Consider the following 27,272-nt stretch of genomic DNA (forward strand, 5'->3'; position numbering starts at 1 on the left):
AATTACAGTGGGTCACCTGAGGAACAGAACTGCCTGGTACAGGTATCCAAAATTCCCGAGTTGTGCATGCAGATTAAGCTCCTCCCAGGAAACTTATTATAATCCTTTATTTTATAAGATGTTCCATGACTGTGTCTCGTCAATGAAACTGCCTTGTGTGAACAAAGATTGTTGAAACATTTTGCATTATTTGATATAGTGATAGACACTCAAGTTTACTCAGTAAATACAAGTAAGTATGAAATACCATTTTCAAATTATTTAAGATACTGAAATCATATAACATGCCCAACTTTGACAAAAGGTGATTTGGTATTCCATAAAAAGTCTTAATTAGACATTTAAAGAAATTAAATAATTTCAAGTATCTAAATAAAAATTCATTAAAGTTAATAAAGCATCATCAAGTAAAGATACTTAGAATTATCTCTGAAGAACAGATAAGACTTCTTTTTAATTAACAAGATCCATTTGTCCATAGTTTACCATTTGTTCTCCAGAAAAGGTTAAACATTCTCCATCTCACTCCCACCTTGTCCCCAGGTTATTTACTATGTTTACTTAGCAAGCTTTTCTGACAAATGCTCAAAGTCACAACATTCAGTTCTCATTCATCTATAACCATTCTGAATTAGTGAAATTTTATTAGCATGCTTACTCTGATTATGTGACTCTAAATTACTTGGAAGCTATTTCACGTTAATATTGACTCATGCATCTGCAAGCAACTTTTGCTATGCAGGGTGGTCTGGTTTAAAAAATATTAAGAGACTTGTGGCTGCCTGATGGGAGGGGGAGGGAGTGGGAGGGATCGGGAACTTGGGCTTATCAGACACAATTTGGAATAGATTTACGGGGAGATCCTGCTGAATAGCATTGAGAACTTTGTCTAGATACTCATGTTGCAACAGAGGAAAGGGTGGGGGAAAAAATGTAATTGTAATGTATACATGTAAGGATAACCTGACCCCCTTGCTGTACAGTGGGAAAAAAAAATATTGCTTTCTTTTGACCTTGTTCAGCTTTATGTTGAGAATGATATACATAATACATATCTGGTAATTAATAAGTAACTGCAGAATGTGGTGGTAAGTTTTCCTTTTTGGTTTGATAAATCCCAAAATTTATTATTTACACTTATATAGATATACTTATGTTTGAGAGATTTTGATGATTATATGAACTTGATGATTATGTTTTATGTAACCAAAAAACTGTTATTGTAATTAAAGGGTTACTCTTGTTATTTTCAATTCCTTGTTAAATATCTCAGATGATTTGTAAAATGGTCATTTTGGGGGAGTTAATTTTACGTAAAAGGAAAATGAGTGACAACCCAAAGTCCTAAAGATTATTTCTTTTTCTTTTCAAAAAATATCCTCCCAAATACAAGTACTCCAGACTGCTTGTATTTTACTTGCATAAATGGACGGCTGTCCAACACTCTAAGATGTTAAGAGAATCGTTCATCACCAGTATGGATAGATGCTTAAGCACTGCTGAATCAGTGGTGTTTTGAGCACAGAGGAAGGTGAGACATGGCCTCTTTCTGGGAGGAGTTAGGAAAAGTATTGAGGTCTGGGGTTTCTAAGTGTTGACAGGTAGCCAAGCTGGTGTAGCATACAAGATAGCAGAATGTGGAAGACTGGGGATAAGAAAACTGGAGAAGAACCATGTACAAAAATTTGGTTTCTTTATCATTCCTGTCTTCCCTACATTTTTTTTGCTTTTTAGGGTTGCACCCATGGCATATGGAATTTCCTAGGCTAGGGGTTGAATCAGAGCTGCAGCTGCCTGCCTACACCATAGCCACAGCAATGAGGGATCTGAGCTGTGTCCACAACCTATAGCTCACGACAATGCAGAATCCCTGACCCATTGAGTGAGGCCAGAGTTTGGAACCCACATCCTTATGGATACTAGTCTGGGTTCGTTTCCTCTGTGCCACAGTGGGAACTCCCTTCCTCACATATTCTTCACTGAGAAGTTTTCCAAAGAAAATATAATAAATATGAATCCCTGTAGGTAAATATGTGGTCAAGACCATGAAACAGTTTCCTTAAATTGATTTGATCATCTGGAAAACTTTTCCTTTTTTTTTGGCCGCCCCTCGGCATGTGGGAGCTCCCAAGCCAGGGATCAGATCCAAGCCAAGCTGTTAACTAAGCCTCAGCTGGTCAATGCCAGATCCTTAACCCACTGTGCTGGGCCAGGGATCAAACCCAACTCCCAGAGCTCCCAAGATGCGGCTGATCCTGTTGTGCCATGGCGGGAGCTCCTGGGAAAATTTTCTTAATCAGTGATTAGATGCATCCCCCAAATCCTTGCCCCTGGTAAGTAAAATCTGTGTATCAAGTAAAAAAAAAAAAAATAAGTTTCAAGAAAGAATGCCATCTCCCTACCAAATTGGAGGCCTTTAAATGTTTACTATCATTATCTTACAGCAAAGAAATTGATCCTTAAATGGAGGAGTTCCCGCTGTGGTGCAATGGGATCCGTGGCATCTCTGGAGTGCTGAGACACCGGTTTGACTCCTTGCCCAGAACAGTGGGTTAAGATTATGGCATTGCCACAGCCATAGCTCAGATCTGGTCACTGTCTGGGGAACTCCATATGCCATGGGATGGCCAAAAAAGATGTAAAGAGTATATGATAAATATATTGTTACCAAATGTTTGAACATGAGATAGCAAATTTATACAGATATCAGAAGGTAGAGTTACACTCTGTCCATTTTCTTTCTAGAGGAAGACTAGTAAGTAGTGAAACTGAATTACCCATTATGAACATTTTTAGGCAAATTCTAATTTATGAATGAGTTGTGGACTTGGAGTCTATTTGGTAGCCTTCTTTGCGGCTTTTCTCATTTTCTGGCAGGTGTAAGTGTTTTTACCAGCTTGTTCTCCAGTCACCAAATGCCCTGGTTTTGTTGATATAAGTTAGGAAAACTAAATTACAGAAATCAGGCTAAATTCACAAGCTACTAGCCAAGAAGTTCTCAGTTAAGGTACTCCATCTGCCCGACTTCCCTGAAACAGCTCTAAGAAAGAAGCCGAGGCTTTGGGCATTTCTATTCTAAAATTCTGGATCAGGCTCTGACATCTCTGCTTCTCTTGATCATCCTGTGAGGTCATTGGCAATGTGTGAGTCAGATCCTCCCTAATGCCTTCTGGTTCCTTAAAAGGATCATGTCTTTCTTACTCTATGGAGAGGAGTTAGGGAAAGTATGGAGAGACCCTAAAGTGGTGAGCACCAGTTACTGTGCGGCCAGTGAGTAATAGCTAGTGGAGTCAGTGCAGCTTCCACGCTTAGTGGAAGGGAAGGATGGCCACGTGGCTTGTTGGCACCAAATACCAGGACTGGAGTCGGAAGATAGGAGTTTCAATCCCAGCTCTGCCTTTTATAAATTTTTCTCTCTGAGGCTTCATTTTACCTTCTACAAATAGGATAGAAACACTATCTACTTCATAAATTTGAGAGAATTAAATAAGAGTAGCTATGAAGCACTTCCATAATGCCTAGAACCTTGTAGGTACTCAATAAATATTGACTCTGAATTGTTGCTGCTGAGCTCATGGACTCTGTGGCCTAAATGTCCTCATGAAGTAGGTAGCAAAAGATGCAATATTATGTTTGTTAGATTTATCCATGGAGTAAGTAGCAATAGTTACTACATTTGCTTCACTGCATAGTATTTCATCATCTGACTATACCACAATTTATCCACTGAACTGTAGATGGACATTTGAGTTGTTTCCAGTTTTGGGCTACTGTAGAACACTGTAATAAGCTTGAATTTAGAAGCCATGGGGAACATAAGAGGAGCAAACAACTGAAAAATAGTGTAAAGAGACTACCATGACAGCAACAGAGGCAGAGAACATTCACAATATGGTTAAGAGGTCTTATCCAGATGCAAATTAGGAGGAAGTCTGTCTCTGTAGCCAACAAGCAAAGGCCAGGATTGCGATGACCTAAATCAAAAGGGACTAATAAGGCATGGAAATCAGGCATCAGAAGCAAGACTGGGATGCTAATTCTAGCCATTCTGGCTAATGAGAAATCAGTTTCTAATGAGCTGAGATTAGTAACTATTATGGACTGGCTTGAGACACCACCTCCCATTCATATGTTGAAGGCTTATCTCCCAGTAGCTTAGAATGTACCTGTGTTTGGATATAGGGTCTTTATTAAAGTTGGGTTAAGTTAAAACAAAGTATTACAGTAGGCCCTAATCTGACTGGTATTGGGACACAGAAATTAGGACACAGAAGAAAGACTATATGAAGACAGGGGGAGAAGGCAGTCCTGTATAAGCCAAGAAGGGAGGCTTCAGAAGAAGCCATTCCTTCTGACACCTCGGTCTCAGAAATCTAGTCTTCAGATCTAAGAGCAAATAAATTTATACTCTTTAAACCACCCAGTCTGTGGGACATTGTTATGGAAGCCCTGGTAAACTAATACAGTAATGAAACAACTACCCATGATTACAAAGTAACCTTACGTTTGTACCTTAGTAAACTTTTTAGGAACATCCAAAGACGATTGAGTTACAGGTCTATTTTAAGCCTTCTCAATTCACTGCTTTTGTGATTTCTAATCTGATCTAAAGGACTTCATAGATATTGAAAACTAGAAATTCTGAACCTTGGTGGCCAAAATTGGCCTCTACAGTGATATCCCATCAGGGACTATGACCTACTTGTCAGGGAATGTTGCTTAAAAGAGATTCAAATGAAGATTATGCTTGGAGTGGTCAGCCAGTGCCAACAGGAGCTGCGTGTTCTTGAACTGAATTGAGCTTTTAGTCACATGATCTCAAATTATAGTTTGGAACTTCTTGAAAAGAGAGCTTAGTTTTCTCTAAGTTGGAGCATGAGACTGGTATTAATAAATGCCTCCCTGACTTTGCAGGCATTTTGTGATGATCAAATAGATAAAATGTAGAAGTGAGTTCTCAATATGCACTAATAATTTTATAAATTAGCAAAATCCCATTAGCTGAGTAAATTATTTTCCTTATGTTTTTGAGAGTCTATAGTATCTGAAAGAACTATTTATTATTTTGAGAGTAACTTGACAGGGGTATGCTATAATGAAAAGAAAAAGTTAATGGACTTCCCTTAACAATAGAAAAAGAAGGCAAGTCTGGATCTGGCACATTAAGGTAGCAGTTGCAAAACTCCCAAGGTGCCATTAGACTGCTGATGAATTCACAGCCTGTGTTATGTGCTCTAGGGTGGACAAATATAGATCCATATTAGGAAATCTATTCAACCAAAGTTATATAATCACAATAGAAAAGATAACCTTCAACTTTCAACAAAGGGGACCTTAAGACTATTAAAACATTTCTGGCACTTCCAAAAGTATATATTTCTACTAATGAGTTCATTGGTTGTCTGACGAATTATAAATAGGCATCACCTTCATATCTTGTTCCTGCTTCTGAAGGACTGGAATAGATTGGTGGAACATCAAGTTCACAGATGCATTGGGACATTTCTACAGCCTGCTGTAGGCATATTGCCTATATCTCCTATACTTGAAATATGTCTATAATCTGTGTACCAAGCTACTAAAAATATGTAGAAGAGTAATTTGATAATGCTAATCTTAAATTGCCTATGAAGTTTTTCTCCATCTCCTAAAGATGGATTCTCTGCTATCCTCCACATTTTCTTCCTCCTGAATCATATATATATATATATCATGGTTATATATATAACAAGATTAAATTAACATTTAGAAGAGATTTGACTTGAACTAATTTCAACCTACTAAATAATGCATTATGGTCTATTAGGTTCAAAGATAAAAGCAACTCATGATCCTGATATTTCATCAGACAGATTGAAGTTGATTCTAATTCTAGATATATATTGTATATATAGAAATATTCATTTCTTTAAGATGCTAGTTGTTCCCATATCAACATATGCTGGCATATGTTTATTAGGCTTTTAAAAGGTTCCACAAAATATAAAAGGTCTTAGATTCTCTACTTAAGCTATTCCTCTAAACACTAAATTGAAGAAAGCTCAAACTGATTTCAGTTTATCAAAATTTGCTGAAAATTCATCATTACTCTTCCTTCTTCCACAGATTAACAGTATCACACTATTTCCTTTTAGCCATTTATAATCTGTTCAGTAATAGTAAAACAAAAATAAAAACCTAATTAACCAGTATCCTTAATTAACTTTTTCTAGAAAATTTGATGTTTAGAAGAAAAAATTAATTACAAACAAAAAAGCTCATTTGAAGGGTATAAAGATTCCAAGTTATGCCTCACAGTCAGTGTATATTCAGCATCTCTGACAATAACATCTGGGTACCACTCAGTAAGGAGAGCTGCACTGAGCAATAGCCCTGAAGACTATAATATTCACATTCTTTGAAGAAATAATTAGGTATAGTATTAATGCACTTAGTAATATAGAAAGAAGCATTAATATATTTTAGAAAGATCTGTCACTAAAATAGTTTTTTTCCCCTTTTAGTCAACACTGATGTAATGAAGAATTTCAATGCACAACACTCAAACAGCTCTGAGTGTTCTGATTAATTGAAACTTTGTAACATTTCACTAGACTAAAAACAGAAAGGATTCATTTTCTTATACTTAAACATTGCCTTTCCTCAAATGTCACTATCAAAGCAATAGAAGATCAGTTATTTTAAAGGCTTACTTCCCATTTCTCCCTTAGTCCAACACAGATCACAGATCCTTTTAAATGTGACATGTATATGTATGTCACATATATATGTTGTCATACCAAAATATATATATAAAACTTGTTTATATCTGTATCTATATCTGTATCCTGGCTAATTTATTCAACCAAATAAAAATGTTAGATTTATTTTCTAGTCTTATTTCCATATATAATAAATGTTACTTATCACAAACGTCTTTTAAGAGATTTTAAATTTCAGTAAAAATAGAACCCTCTGTTGTGGAACTTTCTGTATTAAAGTCATCAAAATTTAGAAATTCCAGATATATTTTTTTGGCCTGACCTTTCCAGCAACTTAAAAAAAAATTCATTTAGTAGGCTTAGAGTTCTGCTGACCTTTTCTCTGAAAAGTGAAAATGAAGTTGTTGCATTTTTACCCTCATTAAAAAATGCTTATTTTCTTAGAAAAGATTTAATTGGAAATAGAAATGTGTTTCTTGACTTTGGATATTTTAATATCATAGTGGTTGCAGTTACAATAATAAAACAAACTATGTCACAGTAAACAAAGGAAGTGATAGTTTTTGAAATAATTTAACCTTGAATTTCTCTATTATGGAACTCATTGTTTATTTAGGTCTCTTTTAATTAGTACTGTAGAATTTTACTCATTTATTTTCAGTCTAAATTCTGTGAAGGTTTATAGTTTTTTAAAAAAATCATATCATACCATGCAATATTTTAATCTTTCCCCCCTTCTACAAAATGAATAATGAAATTAAGTACTTTATATGTTGGGATCTTTCATAAATATAGTTGCTCTCTATGTGATATTTGTGACTGCAGAGGCAAGTGCAAAAGCTGGCAAAAATACATGGAGTGGATCTTCCCTTTGATTGACCTGGGTTTCAGAAAACTGATGTCTCCTTAGGTGCTAACATGAATCTTAGAATGTCAGTCTTCCTATACAGGGCACAAAATTTTGAGAGAGGACAGAACAAACTCTAAGAGTTTCCTGGAATCATGGAACATTCTTGAGAGAAGGGCCTCTTTGTGCCTGCATTCCTGCTCAAGTCTGCAGGATCCTCTTCCACACTTCCTTTCTGCAGTTCCCCTTTCACTAGCTCTTCTGCACCACTCACCATGCCAGTGAAGGCTGCATGGATGCAAGTTTCTGCATCTCTAGAGACTGTTTTCTTCACTTGGAATTTCCACATCTCTACCTGTTGAATTCCTTGTATTCCTTTTTTTTTATAATGTTTTTTTATTTTTTCCATTATAGCTGGTTTACAGTGTTCTGTCAAACTTCTACTGTACAGCAAGGTGACCCAGTTACACATACATGTATACATTCTTTTTTCTCACATTATCATGCTCTGTCATAAGTGACTAGATATAGTTCCCAGTGCTACACAGCAGGATCTCATTGCTTATCCATTCCAAAGGCAATAGTTTGCATCTATTAACCCCAAATTTCTAATCCATCCCACTCCCTCCCCCTCCCCCTTGGCCACCACAAGTCTATTCTCCAAGTCCATGATTTTCTTTTCTCTGGAAAGGTTCATTTGTGCTGCATATTAGATTTCAGATATAAGTGATATCATATGGTATTTCCTTGTATCCTTCCAGATCCTGCTCAGTCATGATTTTTTTTTTCTTTGTTGAAGTATAAACTATGATGTCCATGACAATGGACACTGAATCTCATCTGTTTTGTGTTACCACAGGCACAGTATCTTGTGAGTACAGGGGTACTAAATGAAGGCTCACTGAGTGAGTGAATGAATGAATGAATGAAGGCATGTACGGATGGATAAATGATATACAGTCCTACTACCTAAGACTTCTTGAGATTCCTCCTAAACCTGGGTTATAGAAATATGACACCTCCTTCCCATACCCCTGTACCACTAGGCAGAAACTAGAAATTTCAGCACCTGGCTAAGAATTTAAGGGAGATCTTACCAGTGATATCTTAAAACCCCCGTGATCTCATTTCAGTAGCCAAGGGAAAGGCTCTATGAATTTACGGTTCATCCACGAGTTCTTATTTCCTAAAAAGCCTTTTGTGGAGGTGGTAGAAATTGCATTTACTTGTATTAAAACATAGTAGAAATATGAAATAGGGAGAAAGGAGAGAAATAATACTGGCTAAAAAAACTCTGCATAATTAAAACAAATTTGGTGGCAATTTAGTCCTCTCCTCTGCCCCCCTCCCCTTCAAGTTATATTCCCAAACCTCCAGTGATATCAGCTGGAAACACAAATATCTCTGTAAAATGAAACTTTTTTACTTGTAACTGAGGAATAGAGCCATGTTCCACATTGCTATTGACTAAGTGGGGAAGATGGAGAGAAGCAGAGAAGTGACTTGGATGTTTTGTGCTGTACCACATAAGAAGAGCCCAGAACAGTGCCTGACACAGAGTAGACTGAATGAATTTAAAAAAATCTACAAACAACTTTGATAAAGTAGAAGCATGAGCTCAGAGCCAGATCACTAAGGAGCCTCTAAATTTGCAGAACTCTTGTGAAGTGGTGCTGGGTTTGAGAGGTATTGAATTTCATGGCGTAGGAATGCTTGAAGTCAATCTTATCTTGATCCTAAGATTCAGGAAAACCCAACTGGCATGGAGGTTATATAAAATAAAAGAGAAGGAAGTAAAACTTTAATCAAAGATGCTCTAAGAAAGGACTAGTACAGTAATATTGAAACCAACACAAATTAACTTAGTGCTGAGAGATATGCAGAAAAGTCACCCAATCTTGAAAGATTATTGGAAAAAGCTGAAAAGTTCAGTGACATTTTATGTGGAAATATAGTGATTATTCTGTGATATGTTCTGCCTGGAGGAAGGTAGAAAGCATTTTCTGGCTTTTTGAGTAATACAATTTCCTGCACAATATGAGAATGAAGAAGGCACAGGGAGACTGTTACAGAGTCACTCCTGGAGAAGATGCCTCTGTGCATTAGATGTTCTCTTCACTTTGAAGCCTCCAGGAATAAAACAGTTCTTGACTTGATGTTTAACAATTAACACAACAATTTCAACTCTTGGGAAATTACTCAGAATTGTAAACTTATCTGAAGAGTGTCATGGTTCAAAGAAGAGATGAACATCAGAGCATCTAGCTAATTAAAATAACTACCAAAATGGTATTAAGTGCATTATAGTTTCCAGGTGAATTCTCACAAATGCTGCTTTGAAGTCAATATGATTATATCCTCATTTTAAAAAAGAGATACTTAAAGCTCAGAAAGAATAACTTGCCCAAAGACAGGTCCCAAGTAATACTAGTAATAATAGTAATCACTTATGAGCATCTAAAATGTACCAGGTATTGTGGCACGTGGAAGTTCCAGGGCCCAGGATCGAACCAGAGTCACAGCAGTGACAAAGCCAGATTCTTAACCCACTAGGCCACCAGGGAACTCCCAGAGGTGTATACTTTTATTATAACCATTTTACAGGTGAAGAAACTGAGATGAAGAGTGTCTACTAGTAAAAGAGCTAGTAAGTGTCTGAGCTGGGACAGGAGCCCAGAGTCTGACTTAGGGGGTCTATGTTTTTAACTACTGTTTCACTGTCTCCCATTAGCTCTGTGATTAGAAGTCAAGTCTGTCTGATTCTGGGGCCCACACTTTTAGCCATGCCCTTCTACTACCACTTGGTTCTACTGAGTGATACTTTGGAATTTCCACTGCAGTTTATTTCCTCCTTGGAAAAAAGTATATGGATTCCAGTAGCCATATGTGGAAAACTTCCTATTGTTAAACAGGACACCCAGCTGATAGGGAAGGTGAGGGTCAGGATTTGGCACAAGCACATTTGACCCCCAAGCCCATGCCCTTTCTTCTATCCTAGGCTGGATACCTTAATGTGAAAAGCCCCAAAGACACCCTGGTGCAGCAGCTCTTCTAGTGTCATTGAAGTGATTCATTAATAAAAGTCTCTTTCTACCTCTCTCTGAATTATGAGGCAGAAAGCCCAAGTTTAAAGCCCAAGTTTAAATCCCAGGACTCCCACTTATGAGGGTGTCACTTTGGGTAAATCTGGCTGAGTTTCTCCCTTCTCATCTCTTAAAATGGGGATAATGACATCCACTTCACAGCGCTGCATGTGAAAATTGTGGGTATTTGATAGATATTAGACATTAGTTTCCTTTTTTTCTTTCTTGCCCCTTTGTCTCTCGTCTCTTTATTCTCTTGGGCAAGACAAAAGAGAACACCATTTTTAAGTGATATAAACATTATGCACAATGGGTGTATATTTGTGTGTACTTCACGAGGCATCCATAGACTGTTCTGAAGAAAAGGGTGCTATGAAATGAAAATATTTGAGAATTTTTTCAGTCTTCAAGTCCTACTGACTTATCTATATTGCAGGTCAGCTCAAGACCAGCTGTAGGTTTGGAAGTACATTCCCCAGATTCCAGGACTTGATCAAGTACCATCTCATTCTCTGCTTTTGTGATTTCACAACTATCTATGCAGGATTATCTTTTGTGTACAGCAATGCCTTTTACCAGCACAAAGGCAAAGGCATTGTCAGGGAAGTAACTACACTTTATGTTGGAGATCAGAAAGAATTCTTAAAAGATCCCAGAAAAGTAGGTCCTAATACTTTCTTCGATAATGCCGAAGGTTAAGGTGGCGAGGTGGGATTTAATTTGGGTTTGTTTAACTCTGAAGCTGAAGATCTTCCCACAACTACAGTAAGTGGCCTCCCTCTAGGTACCTGATAAGAATGAGCTAAATAAACAGAAATAATTTTTAGACTCATGAAAATCTTTCCCAGCCAGAACTACTCCTTGTTAGGGGATAGGTCTATTTCTGCGAATGATTACGGGGACACTTCAAAGGCACCCTTCTCAACCCCATTTTGATTTAGGTTGGGTCCTTAGTAAAATGAAATTTGTGTTTAAAAATCCTTTCTTTTAGCTTCAACAGAGTACCTGAAACATCTATTGTTCTGAAGCAAAATTTAAGACAGAAGCGTTTAAGCAAAACATATCATGGTTTTAAGTGGGAAAAGAGAAAGGTATTAGTGGAGAACCTGCTATGTGACAGGCATACATTACATGTTTGATCTAATTTAATCCTTACAAAAATCTTTCAAAATGAAGTTATTATTCTGCTAAATTGAATAAAAATGAGAAAGACTTAAAAGGGTTAAGTAATTTGCCAAAGATCATTGGGAGAATATGAATCTATTTTCTAGACATGCCTTAATAAACTTTTCATGTCTTTACAAAGTTAAGTTCCACAAGTATAGATAGGAACCACAGCGTTTTTTTTTTTTTTTTTTTCACCACAAAATTCCTGTAACCTCAGAGTTCTTTGCACTTAATAGATACTCAGAAAGTATTTTGTAATGAACTTATTTGCACCTTGCTTCACAAATGGGTATATGTTAGCTTTCAAAATTAATAAAATAGAGAAAGAAAAACACATTCCATATGGGTAAGACTTGAGGTAACATAAATATAGAGTCAAAATAAGTCTAGTACAAAGATGAATACCAGGTGTTTCATTTTCCTAAGTTACTTATTACTAACTAGGAACACTGACTCTTAACTGGTTTCACAATTTCTGGCTTCTTTAAGATTCAAAACAAGAAGATGTGATACATATATGCAATGGAATATTAGCCATAAAAAGGATGAAATAATGCCATTTGCAGCAACATGGATGGGACCCAGAGATTATCATACTAAGTGAAGTAAGTCAGACAGACATTGTGTGACATCACTTACATATGGAATCTGAAAAAAAAAAGGATGTAAATGAACTTATTTGCAGAAACAGACTCACAGACTTTGAAAACTTATGGTTATCAAAGGAGACAGGTTAGGGGGTGGAATGGGTTAGGACGTGGGATTGGCATATGCACACTGTGATATATGGAATGGTTGGCCAATGGAGACCTGGTATATTGCACAGGGAACTCTACCCAATATTCTGTGATTATCTATATATGAAAACAATCTGAAAAAAAGAATGGATATATATATATAACCACTTTGTTGTACAGCGGAAATTATCATAACATTGTAAATCAACTATACTTCAATAATTTTTTTAAAAAGGTTGGAAACAAGCCAATTGCTTTGGACATGCACAGCTCTTCTAAAAATAAATCTCTTCCTTCCCAGGGAATTTTACCTTAGGAGAGGGGACTAGATATTACAGTGAGTAATGTCCTAAAAATAATTTTAAGAGCGGCATGATAACGAGTGCATTTTATCAGGCTGTGTCTGTCTTTCCACATTGGCCAGTAGCATCACACTAGGGCACACTCCAACAAACATCATCATCTCAATCAGATACGAACTTATTAAGGAACTAGCAAAACTAAGACTGTTCCTTACATTCTAAGTGTGCACAGGTAATACTCATTTCTCTGATTATGGCAATTCATATTTGAGCTAAATTACAAATGTATTCTGCTCAGTTATTTGCTTGGAGTCCATATAAAGTTTTTAATATCTCTGTACTCAAACTTTATGATTATTCTTCCAGCACTTCAAAATCCATGACATATCACCATAGGTACAATGGGAGTGAAGAGATCCATGTGATCCAAGAATCTGAGAGCAGTGACTCAGTCAGCATCCTCTCCCTTGGTGTCCCTACCCTTGTAGGGACAACTACTGTGTCATCTGGAGCATGACAATGAGCACAGTCACTGGTTCTTCCTGATTTAGCTTGCAACCATCTGGGCCTCTAACACCCATTCACATTCAGACACATCCCCTACTCCTCCAACTCCTACATCTTTTGGCAGGAAATACCCACACAGCTGGATTTGGATTCATAGGATGTTTTTATTGTTTGCCTCATTAAACTATAGCTTTCCTCAAGCAATGTGTGTTTTCTTTATGTTCTAGCTCAGAAATCACTGAACAGGAAGAAAGCATCTCAGAGAAGTGCTTCAAGAAAAGGCTTAGGAATGGGCAACAAAAACATTTTGCTTCTGATTTATGGAGCGTTCACAGTTCTCTCCTTTACTTCCTGCAACATATAAGGATTTGCTGTATATTCTGTACAACGTTCTTCTGGAGCTGGCTAGGCAGGTGTGTAACTGCTGTGACTATGATCTGTTGCCTGTGAGATTATGAATTAGAAAGCCATAAGTCAGCCAGTCATCAGATATTGCCAGGCACTGTACCAGGCTGGGGGATAGTGGTAAACAAGACAAACAATTGCGATCCTTACAATTTAGAAGCAATGAGAGATAATACACAAATATCTTCCAGTGTGATAAATGCTGCCAAGGAGAAGCACAATGTCCTATGGGAAGAGAAAACAGCAGGATGTTGATGTTTTTTTCCCTTTATTTAGATGTGCCAAGAAAATATCTCCTTCTCTTGCTTGTCCAGTGCTGCCTTTAGACTTTGAGAGCTGTCTTAAACTTCTCATATCATATTGCTATTTGAAGGACAACATATTCATTGAAACAATTATAAGTTGGTGATCAGAATGCTAGTCAACTAATTTAAAAATCTCATTCTTCATATAAGAAGATCAACTTTGCCCTTTATGATAAAGAATTCCCTATTCATTTCATAGGAAAATTTAATTAGGAATTTTAATATGTTGGTTATTTGCTTTAAATTTTCTGTGTATCAGTTTGTTCAGAGACTTCAAGTGAATTCTTGATTATTGCAATAAAGGGAAAATTGGCATATATATTTATTCAACAAGACTGCTTTAAGGTTCCTCCATAGAGCACCGGGAAAACTATCATTGGTAGGATAGTAGCAGATTGCAGTGGTTCTCAAATGCAGCACCTGCATCATCATCAGTGGCAGCATCTTCTGGGAACTTGTTAGAAACAAATTCTTGGACCATATTCTCAATCTACTTAATCAGAAACTCTAGGGGTGAAGCCACTAAGCTGTGTTTTAACAAGCCCTCCAGGTGATTCTGGTGTGCACTAAAGTTTGAAAACCATGACATGGTGGTTAAGTTCATGGGTTTGGAATCAAATCTGGATTCAACTCCTAGTTCTACCACTTAGTAGCTGTGGGACTATAGATAACAACCTCTTTAAACCTCCATTTTTCTACTGGTACAATTGGCATGGTAATAATAAACAGTGTCTAACTGGTAAGTTTGATCTAAGGATTAAAAGAAGCAATGAAGAGTTCCCATCACAGTGCAATGGAAATGAATCTGACTAGGAACTATGAGGTGCAGGTTCCATCCCTGGCCTTGCCCAGTGGGTTAAGGATCTGGCATTGCCATGAGCTATGGTATAAGTCTCAGACATGGTTCAGATCTGCTGTTGCTGTGGCTGTGGCTGGCAGCTGTAGCTCCGATTCGACCCCTAGCCTGGGAACCTCCATGTGCCACGGGTGTGGCAAAAAAAAAAAAAAAAAAAAAAGAAAAAGAAAAAAGAAAAAGAAAAGAAAAGAAAAAGAATACTTGTAAAGTAGGTAAGCACTATAAGTTTTAAAAAAATGTTGGCTGTTCATTTCAATATTTTAGCTGTTTTTCACCTATGTGACTGGACTAATGGGGTTACTGACCTTGTTTACTTGCAGGACAAAGTGGGGCTATATTTACTTCTAATCAAGTGACATCCTATTCAAGTAGACTGTAAATATCAAAACTATCATCAGAGCTATCGATGTATTTTTAAAGACATAGGAAAACTCCTGAACTAAGATATATAATCAAGAGATATCCTTCAGCTACCACACTGGAAGCACGATGTACAGAAGCCTCTTTCTGATTAGGAGATTTGCACAGGCTTCAATTTTATCTGGGGGAGGTCTGACCTGGACCCCATTAGAGCGACCTCGGCCTGGGGCTCTGTGATGAAGTCTTCCTTGGTGCCTTGGCAGCTCAGCTGATGCCTGTCTCTTTAGAACACTTTCTCTGAAGCTCTCCTAAAGCATCGGTCATTTGTGCTGTGTATTGTAGTTAATCATGAGCATGCTGTTACTCCCTAACTAGATGTTACCTTCTTAAGACTAGGCCCATATTTCTTTCTTTCTTTCATACTGCCTTCAGCATCTACCATCACACCTAGCCGCCATGATGGGATCAACGTTTTTGGAATTAAAAAAGTGAATGAATAAATGAGTGAATTAATGCTTTCAAACCAAAGTGCAAAGCTGAAATAGGCTATTTTATACTCTTACCACAGTAAACAAGCACTCAGTGTAAGAAAAGAGACAAGCTGTTTTACTTTCTCCCAAAGTAAATTTAATCCTTATTATCACCTAGAAAAAAAATGGGGAGCAAGTGGATTTTCCCTCTTAGACCCAAGCAGTAAATACATATCCTGTTCTTATTAAGTACTTGTGGATTTTAGGTCAGTGATTCAGTCTTTTAGGACTATGGAAAATATCCTCACCTGCTACATCTATAGTACTAAGAGGAGTGCCTGGCACATGGTAGGTGTTCAATAAATATCCGTGGAATGAATAGATGGATTATAAAATAAAATTCTGTTTGTGCAAAATTTCTGGCAAGTTCTGGAAATACCATAGTACTGAATACTAGACTTCCTTCATCTCATAGAAATGCTATCACCCAAAACAGCATTCATAATGTCTGTGAAATGTCCCATTTTAGAATGTGTCATAAAGAAGGAGTGGTATGGAAATTGACAGATCTTAAATAGTTTTAACTATATATATGTTTTTGGAAATTTCAGGCACATTGCTTAAACTCTCTGTAGCTCATTTTTCTCATTTGTAAAATGGGGATTTGAGTGATAGAAACTCAAGTTACATGTTATTTATTATTTGGACGAGTATTTATTGAACATATACTATGTTCCAGGCACCTTGGTGACTAGGCATATGGGATCCTTGGTGAATAAGACGGATGACAGCACTTCATTCATGGAGTTCAGTTTAGTGAGGGAGGCACATTTTTCTAAATGGTGGTAAATGTGATGAGGAGAGATGTATGATACAATGAGAGCCAGAGCAGGGGCCCTGACCAAGTCTAGGATGCCAGGGTAGACAGAGACTTTGACTTCAGATCTGATGGGTGGTTCTAGTTAATTAAGCACAGAGGGGTTGAAGTGTCTTCAAGGCAAAGGGGACATCTTTGCCAGGGCAAGGTGGTGTTCTCAGAAGGGGAAGCAGGCCAATGTGACTGTCTACAGAGTGACGGGGAGAGGTAGGCAGGGGCTACACCATGTTACTCAGTCCTCTGAACTGTCTGTTACCATACTGCAATGAGGTGGGTATAGAAATTGAAAGTATGTGTTTAGAAATTTTGTAGCAATTTTACAAAGTAATTTCAGGCTTGTTTAACTTAACAAAAAAGGTTGGACTTAACATTTTGCATGACTTTTGGTTTTCATTTCATTGATGTGTGCAATTAATCTTTATTTATAAAAGCACAAATCCACAACAGATTGGACATTAAAAAGCAAAAGTGGCCCTTTAGTAAAGATAGTGCAGCTGTGGTCTGGATCTTGTGAGCCAAGTTCGGTTTTAATCTTTTCAGAAATGGGCATAAAGTGCAGCAGATGCTCATGTAGCTGGCATACCAATTAACAGTTCTAATGATAGGTAAAAAGTTTCAGCCAACAATTTCCTTTACCTCAATAATAGCTGAGCAAAACCAAACTACATGCACTTACAGAAATCTACCAATAGATTGTGTGCCTTTGGATGGGATTTATACTTTCCTGGATCTCCAGAGCCTACTCAATTACAGGGAGAGGTTCAATAATCTTGCTGAATTAAATTGCAACTATAATTCAGGAGAGCTACTCTCAAGGTTTTCAGCCTGTGACCCGAATGGGAGCACTTCCTTTTGGACCCCCAGTTTGTCCAAGGCTCGCTGTTCCAGGAGAGAGAAGGACTGTCTGCAGCTGGGGAATGAGGCCGGGTTACGGCCTCACAGGGACATACTTCCCATCCTCAGCTTCAGAAACAGGGTGGAGAGTGGCCTTTAAAAGCAATTAAGAACAAGCGAGGAGTGGGGAAGGGGTGGCATTTAAACAGTTGTGTATCTAAGTTGCAGTCTCGACCTTCCTACTGATTCTGGCTTGAATGTTAAGCACTTCCTTCATTTCCCGCAAGTAACCATCAGTTACCACTGGCAGCACACAGTTCATTCTGTGTCAGATCTAAAGCTCAGTGATTCTTATAAAAACCCAGCAGTCTCTTTTGATGTTACAGAGAAGAATTGAGGGCGAAGGACTGGAGTTGGCTTACACTCATGTGGTTCTATCACATGGAGAACAAAACTACCAGAGCATAAACCCTAGCTTTTGTTGAAGATAATTAAATGCAAACACACTCCAGCAAAATCACCAAGATCCAGGCTCGAAGCCCCTTTATTCTATTACCCTTCTCTACATCCTCTTTAGCCTGATGACCGAAATCTGGGAACAGTTGTCTCTGTCATTAGTGCAAGTTATTGAGAATCCAACTGTAATTCTATCCTTCTTTTCTGACTCTAAGTTATATCCCAAAGGGAAATACATCATGCTAGCAGGGCTCATATGATAATGACATCCCATCAAGTCTTAATAGTCTTATAGTGGAGAAAAGCAGTGGCAAGGATTATTTGAAACAAGGGATAATCTTAAGTGAAATGTTTAGAAAGCCTGATTTTTTTTGTTGTTGTTGTTTGAACAGCTCTAACCTCCCAAATACAGTTAAAATCAGGTTGCTTCCCGGGTTAACATCAGGGGGCAGCAAAAAAAGCAGTGTCCAAGATGGAAAATTTGCAGCAGAAAAATCCTCAAAGTGCTTAAATCTAAATATGGGAAACCTAAGAGTTTTCTTCATCATTTTTTTAAAAAAGAGCCAAGTCAAGCATAAAGAATTTTGCATTTACTTTCAGTTCACATTCTAGTTTGTGCGGGGTTGAACCTCAGGAAATTGCCATTTTTCATATGTAAGCAAAAGCCATTGAATATTGGCAATTTCAAAGGGTTAAAGAAAATAGTTTGAGCAGAATTTACAGAAATTCTCTTCAAGTAGACATGAAGAAGGACATGTGTTCACAGGGAGCAACAGAGAGACGGTGATGAGTCCCGTGGACAGTGAGGCTAGGTCCTGTCTAATCATCCGCTTCTGCCTCACCCTACAACTGAGGTCATGGGTATCCCCCATACTCCATCCATGGTGTCTGTTCTCCAACCAAGCACTTCTTCAGCTTCAGGCATCCTGTCCCCTCCCACCCTATGAATCCTCATCTTGCCGTCGGAGTTACTCTTGCTGCTCACCAGACCAGTACTCAAATTTTGTTTAAATCACAGGCTCCACAGCACTCCCTTTCCTTACCCACCTCTGAGGTGCTAAATCTTGAGTGAATTCTCCTTTGTTTGTTCTGTCAGTGGTTCTCAAAGCATGGCCCATGGCCTGGACCAGAAGCATCAGCACCACCTGGGAACTTGTTTGCAAAGAAAATTCTTGGCTTGAATCTACTGAATCAGACATTCAGGGGATAGAGCCCAGCAATCTGAGTTTTAACAAGCCCTCCAGGTGATGTGAATACATGCTGAAGTTGAGAACCACCGGACTACATCATAAAATGGAGTTTCTCCTCTGATCTTTGTTTTCTGTTACCGACAGTCTTTTACAACCTTCTTTTTCTAGGCAGTTTCTAATTTCATTCCCAGCAGCTTAAAGTTCAACTGAATCCCAGGCTTATAGCTGGATTCCTCTTATACATGGAATGACTTATCAGTTACTAAATGCCACCCTCTTGGGATGCTGATATCATCTACTCTGGGTTCTGAAATGTTAGCCTCTGCCTATCTATTGCAACCCAGGAAGCTGGCCAAGGTAAACTGCAGCTAGCTTTGTGATGCCCATGAACTTGGTGCTTTGCCTGACTATGAATGGGCACTACTCCCTATACCTGTTCTGCTTTGATGGGCAGGCCCTATACTACACCTGGTCCTTCTCTACTGTATTAGGACCAAACAACCATCATTGGATTTGAAATATGGTAAATACTTTCTAGGTTGTTCACATTTGAGCTATTAAAATAAAAAGAAATGTTAGGATCTGTTGTTCAAAGTGGATACCTTAATACTAAGAGGCCCCGACTTCCGCTTTTTTCCCTAAAAACATTTTATGCTTGCTCAAACATTTCATCATTTTCATCTGTATAGCAAAATGGAGGAGGAGGAAATACCATTTCATACAAATGTGAATTTTGATAAAGAAATCATATTATATAAGCAACTTCAACTTTCTTTCATATAATACCTGCTTGCTTATCTGTCTGCTTCTCCATGAAATGTTTAGCTCCTTGAAGAAGGCCATTTTTTGTCTAGTCCATTTTTATATTTCTAGTACTTGCCTGCAAGATGGTGGATACTCAATGAATGAGAAATGAATAAATGGAAACACACTCACACACATTCTCTCTCTCCCTCACATGCAAAAATGAAAGATCTATTTGCCCAGATTGTCTGGATTATTAAACACTATGAAAAGAAAAATGAACTGTTTGTTTTTGACCAAGATCTAAGTTCAACATCTATTATCATGTCAAGATGGGGAGCTAGAGTTGTGTTACTGCTAGGGTTCAGTATCTCTGCCAATAAAGTAGCAAAACTACTGTTCTTCAATGTAGATCATTAACACATCTTAGACTGTTAAGATCTCAAGGAAACTTTTTCATTTTTTGGAGGAGAGAACTGAGGCCTGTAGGGGTGAAGTCAGTTTTATAAGGTCACCAAGTTGGTTGGTGGCAAAACCTAGAACATAACCCAAACTTCCTGACTATAAATTCTTCTCTCAGTCTGCTTTAGAAATCATGTTTGGCATTTATTTATAATGATAGAACCACATTGGAAAGGATGACTTTTCCTCAAATACTTTTTTTTCAAGATTATAAATATCTTAAAAAATGACAAGATGCCTGAAGCCGTATGCTCTGATGTGTTTAAATTATTCTTATCTGTCTCTTAAGAAAAAAAATCACTATGTGTTTTTCTCCTAAAGAGGTTCAAAAAGTGTTATTTCCAAGCTAATAAATTAAAAACTCCTTGGATACAGCACAGTCCAATTAACTCAAATGCTAACCAGAGGGGTCCTGAGATATTCAGTTAATTTTACATGTATCCCAAACTCAGTTTTCCTTAGCTTCACTAGTAATGAAAGAAAAGAAATAAAAATGAGATGTCGATTTTTGCCTATCAGATTGGCAAATATTAAAAAGAGTGACAGTCTTTTGGCTGGAATATAGATAAATATGATTCATATGCTATATATGAGAGGGAAATTGACATAATCTTTTTGGAGGGCAGCTTACTGATGGAGACGACTTTTTAAATGCACATTTTATTCTATCAACAGTTTTGCTTCTAGTTATTTGTGCTAATGATATCAGAAAAGTGCAAAGATGTCCATGTACAAGGATGTTTATCCCAATATTATTTAGAAGTCTGAAAACCTGGAAGTACTCTAAAGTCTGTGAATTGGGGGTTAGTTATATACATTATGATAATCTGTAAAACGAAATTTTACACAGTTATTAAAAAACATAAATTATATTTACCAAGATCTAAAGATCTTTAGGACATAGGGAAGAGAGGGAAAAACAGTTCAACACCTCAGGTATAGTATGATCATATTTCTGTAAAATTACGTGTATGTGTGTATATATGTGTGTATGTGATTATAGGGAGGCATGCGTAAGAATAACTACCAAAATGTTAAACAGTGATCACCTTAAGATGGTGAATTTGAGATGTTTTTCCCTTTTTATGTTTGCACGAATTTTATTTTTTATTTTTTTATTTTTTATTTTTGTGTCTTTTTGGGCTGCACCATCCATGGCATATGGAGGTTCCCAGGCTAGGGGGCGAATCAGAGCTTAGCCACCAGCCAATGCCACAGCCACAGCAACACAGGATTTGAGCTGCATCTGCGACGTACACCACAGCTCATGGCAACGCCAGATCCTTAACCCACTAAGCAAGGCCAGGGAACAAACCTGCGTCCTCATGGGTACTAGTCAGATTCATTTCCACTGAGCCACAATGGGAACTCTTGTTTCCATGAATTTTATATATGAGCAGGTATAAGTTTTATAGTTAAAAAAAGATCTTTCTCCATATTTTAAACAGGACAAAGTTGAACGTTTTGATATTGCCAGATTATGCTTTATGATAGTCTGAGGAATGAACACTAGGCAAATACATTTAAGACATTTCAAAAGCCACAAGGGATTGGGTTTCAAATATAATTTGATTTAATTCTCATTCCAATTGGAAAAAATAAAGGTTAATTTAAGCTCCATTTATGTCATTAACTTTTTTTTATAAAGGCACTTTTGATGGAATAATTCATGACCCCAGACTTTTATTCACATACATCTCAGGTTGTTTCCAGCAGTGACAGCTATTCTGGACCATGTGTGTTCTTTCTGAGCATGTACCCAGTGGTTCTCATTACCAGGAAATCTAGGACCAATCATGGAAGTGACAACGGCCACCTGCTGCAGAACCGCTATGTGCACATGTGCCTTCCATGCAGGAGCTGTCACCCACCCACCAGCCAGTGCTGCTAATGTTGGCACTTAGGGAGCTCATGCTAGATTAAGTGACCAGAGGCAGTGGAGCAATGGACAATTCCTTCTTTTGAGAAAACTAATTTAAACACCAGTGAAATATCTATTACTAAAGAGCAAGCATTTCAAATGAATTTTTAACTGAAATTGGAAAATAGTCTGTAATTTTAGAACCAGAAATGTTAATAAAATGCAGATAGAATTTTAAAAGTTCTAGTTAATTATGCTGAGTCTTTACTTTTCATCTTCTGATTTCACGGTATAGCAAGGGGACCTGTGTGTCTAGTGTCACGTGAGAGTGACAGATACTTAAAACACATTGGTGGAATGAATGCAGTTCCACTTTACATTAAATTTCTTTGAGCATCAGAGTCCCTGAATAGCCCCGTCTCCAGAGATTTTGATGGAGTAGGTTTGCAGGGAGCCCCTGAATTTGCATTTCTAATAAGTTTCCAGGTGGTACTGAGGGACAGCCTTCAGTAGCATTGCTTTAGTTTGCAGTCTGTTCCCTATATTTCCTGACACCTGAGAGTTTAAATTGTGGCCCATTTTGACATGCCTGATGGGAGAAGAGTACCTTTCTATCTGGGAAGGTTGTCACAGTACTCAGAAGGACCCAATGGGACACAAAAGAAGGGGATATCCTCCCAGACCAGCTAGGTAGATCTGCCAAATCCAGCCTGGCAACTGATGAGCATAGCAGATGCCCTGGCCAGCTTGCTTTCTCATCCAGTCTGTACCAACCCTCTCCAGACTGAGGAGGTTGGCATACAATTTGTGCATATGAATAGCTGCTACTCTGGAAGTTGTCCTATACATATTTGCATAGAGTAAAATTTGCAGTTATATATAGCATATTTCTGTGCAAGCAGATATGGCAGGCTTTATGTATATACATAGGAGGAAGATTGGAAAGGATGTGTATACTGAACCAGGAATTAAGCTAATGTCTGTTGGGTAAACTGGGCTATTTAGGGAGAAGGAAGGGCAGTGAGAATGAGCACTTATGAAGCCTCCATTATCTACCATGCACTGTTAAGAATCTTCACACAGTGTCTCAATGACTGCTTAGCACAAATGACACAGTGAGATTGGGCTCCATGGTTCTTATTTGGTGCATGAGGTCTCTGGGTCTCAGAGGTGAAATCACTTGCCTGGTAATAATGAGTTACCGAATGGCAAACGTGGAATTTGTACCTGGTTACATTTGACTTCAATGTCTATATTTTATTTACTTTCATTGACACAACATGAAGCAAATAAAAAATTATTTGAGCAGATAATATTGTTATGAATCTAATATCAATTTGTCCTCCACAGACCATTTCTTACCGTGGTTGTGTGGGTTTTTGCTTAGTACAGAAAAGGGCTCAATATTAATAATCTAAATTGTTTGAAAACTACTACCTCTAAAATATTGATTTTCTCATGTAGTAGCATTTTATAGAATTAATGTACTTTTAAAAAACTGGTGCAATCTCCTGCATTAAAGAGTCACTGTGTTTGTGTGTTTCCTATCGCAAATGGTCAGATGTCAAGTTTAAAGCACTTTGGATAGCAAAGGACCAGATACTGACAGAGGTAATTTGGCCAGGAATCAAACCCAGAACAAAAGCCAAGCTTATGAAAAGTCCTGTATGATTCTGTTGTTATGTGAGAATTAGTTTTTTAAAAAAAGTGTTGTGCACATGGAGGTAGGGGAACTGAGGGAACTATTGAGGTGAGAAGACTTAACATTAGTCCTAACTTACAATATGAAATACACTTCCACAGCCACAAAAAATATTTTGGAAGAATTTATAATAACATGGGAAAATGATAATGCACAATGTTACATGAACAAATAGAGAATCAAAGAGTAAATGTAGGTGATTTCAATTAAGGAAAACCATACATGCACAGAAAGAAAAAGTTTTGGAAGAACAGAACGAAATACTGGTGATGGCTATCTTTGAGATATGCTTATAGATTATTTTTGGCTTCTTTAAAGCTGATGTAATTATTTGTTATTTATTTATTACCATGAACATATATTACTCTAATAAGAAGAAAGGCATTTTTAATTTTTTAAAGTTAACTTGCTGATTTTTTCCCTATTAAAGTTCAAAGTAAGCAGGACAAATTATTTTGAAAGTTATGATAGTATCCCATCTTCTGTGTGTGTGTGTGTGTGTGTGTGTGTGTGTGAGTGAGAGAGAAAAAGAAAGAAAAAAAAACATGAAGAGATGGGAACAGGGTAGGGAGGGTGGAAGAGATGTACTGAACAGTTTTTGATTGCTGATATATTTCTCCTGTCATTATTGCAGGGTTCTGGAATCAGATTCACACACTGGCAAACAACTTTACCATCTTTCAGGATGAAAGATGCCAATATATTTCAGATGGGACCTCTACTCATTTGATTAAGTGGAAAGAAAGGAGAAGAAGGAGGTTTTTGCCTGTGTGTAAGAGAAAATCTACCTCTTGGGTTCCTGAAGGATAAGTGAGTTAATCAACCTCTTAGAACACTAAGTATTGAGGAAATGTGGGCTATTATTACTGAATCAAAAGGAGCTATGTTTAGTTTCTAATTTAAGTTTTGGATGTAATGATTTCCTTCTTTTTGTCCTTTCTAGGTAACCTAATTTTACTCCATTAACTTTTAGGAAAACCCTCAATTTGCATAGGAAGCTTGACTACCAAAGAATTAGGACTTTGCTAAGAGGGCCAGACACAGCTGTGCATAGGTGCCCTTGTCAGGAAAAGGGACAGTGTATCATGTGACTCCCCGAGAGTCTAGTCACCAATGAGAATCATCAGGATGAGTAGGGATTTATATATGGTCCTTGACCTTCCAACCTTTCTTTCTTGCAGTTTCTCTGAGATTACCTTGCTTCATAGCTATAAGCACTGTCTTTAGCACAGACACGTGATGGGCCAGGCTTTGTGAAAGTGAAAGTAGGGGAAATACACTTGACAGCTTGCATGACAGCATATTTTCCTAGTTACTCAATTATGTTCCAGGTGTATAAAACCATACCCGTACTGAGTAAGGCTGGTGCATCATTGTGTACTAAAACAGCATCAGTGGGATACTGCAGTCATCTATCAGTCAACACACATTTACTATGTCTCTGGTATATACAAAGTGCTAAAAGAAATATAAACAAATGTATAAAAGCAGATCCTATCCTCAGGAGCTTCAGGCAATCTTGTGTGACGGTATCTACCATGTTGCAATAGTAAAAAGTTCACATTGTTTTATATTTAGAGAGATACCAATAATAAAATTCAATTAAAGTGTGGAATCTAGTTAATATTAATGTACCAAAGAACCAATACTGGTACATTAATTGTGGCAAATGTACCACACTAATGTAAGATGCTAACAAAAGGGGAAACTGAATGCAGGGCCTGTGGGGACTCTATTTAATCGTTGCAGTTTTTTGCATATCTAAAATTATTCTAAAAGAAAAAAGTTCATTAAGAAAAATCAAACAGCATTAAGCACTGCAAACAGATTTGCCTGCAAACATACTTCCAATCTTTCAACCCTGGCTTCCTTTCATGTCACCATCATATAACAACCAATCACCTTAATTTACTTCTCTCCAGGAAGACCCAATTCATTCACCAGTTCCAGATGCAAGTCCCAACTGCATAGAATAATAGGCTTCAGGGTTGCCCATGCAGTGGATATATAACCAGATGTGGTGAAATCACATCTGGTTATATACACCTTGTATAACCAGACAGAGGTTATATCTATCATATAGAGGTCAGCTCTTTGGCTTGGGAGAAGCAAGGTGTCCTCAATGTTTCTGAATACCTAGTTCTAAGGATTTGGAAATTCTGGAATCTTGGCTCAAAGGTGTTGGTGTCATTTCTCAGGGGCATTCAACATTCACCAAGCTTGGTGCATTTGCAACAGGAAGGAGTCAGGAAGGTGAGGGGCTTCTCTTGGGTAGAATGATAATGCCGCCCCCTCTGGGGGCTTCAGTTTCTTCATATGAAGGGTAGGGTGCGAGAGCTACCAGGTCTAACATTGCTTGGCTCCTCTTGGCTCTATCCAAGCAGAGCAGCAGCGCCAGCACTTCTACCACTTCTCTTCTCCCCATTTCAGTCACCTTCCCTTTCACTACCTCCACCACTTCAACTACTTCTCTCACCCCCATCACCTCTGTCACCACCTCTACCACTGTTACCACCACTACTTTCTACACCTCTACCAACTCCAACACCACTTTCACCACCACCATTCTCACTGCTACCACTGCCACCTTGTAATTACCGCATCAAAGGCTAACTAAACATCATGACGATTGACTCCAAAGAGGTAAATATCTTTAAGATGAACTCTGCAGAGGTGAATATACAAAATGGGGCTAAGTCCTTTCAAGAAGAGCTCCAGAGAGATGCAGCTGCTTATGACATCCACACTAGAAGTCCCGCTTTTCACCTATTTAAGTGTGGACTAGCTGACCATCCCTTTTCCTGTTAGGGTCAATGGAGTATAAGTACTAGATGTAGGCTGTTTATTCCTAACTTGGATGGAGGAGACCTTAGAAGATATTTAATCTGCTAATCCCTTCAAGATTGTGCATCTGCACAAAAGACTTTCAAATCCAGTTAATCTGGAGATTCAATAAGAGCTGTCTGGTATAATTAGATCAGCATGATGAATTCAAACCTCTAAACCATGATTTAACACTTTGGTGGGTAAGGGAAATAGTGTGTTTAATAAAACTGTCTACATCCACTGGGACTGGCATTATAAGGTTCATTAACATAATCACACAAAATATGAGCTGATGGGGAAAATGCCACAGAACAACACAGTGAAAAGGTGAACACTCTGGGAGAAAAGAGCTTTCAAAGTAGACATGCCTCAAGGAAGGGATGCAGGTGTAGGGGAGGGGAAGCTCAAACTCCTTTCTTAGAGTGTTTCAAATTCCTGGGAATCACTGTTCCACTTCAGAAGCCTATTTGTGGGGGTGCTGCAATTTCTAACTGCCCTGTGACCTGTAGTTTCTACTTCCAGCAGTTTATGAGACCAGTGCTGGCCTGTCTTAAGCCATTAGACCCCAGTCTTAAATCTT

General features: G+C 37.9%; 1 protein-coding gene across 9 annotated transcripts in view; it reads right to left on the reverse strand.

Annotated features, from left to right (window-relative positions):
- The window catches only part of PEX5L (peroxisomal biogenesis factor 5 like), a 251,334-nt gene that overhangs the window by 121,367 nt on the left and 102,695 nt on the right, over positions 1-27,272 (reverse strand). The gene's annotated exons all lie outside the window — the stretch shown is intronic.

Source organism: Phacochoerus africanus, chromosome 1 (genome assembly GCF_016906955.1).
Source record: "Phacochoerus africanus isolate WHEZ1 chromosome 1, ROS_Pafr_v1, whole genome shotgun sequence".
In the NCBI taxonomy this organism is placed as follows: domain Eukaryota; kingdom Metazoa; phylum Chordata; class Mammalia; order Artiodactyla; family Suidae; genus Phacochoerus; species Phacochoerus africanus.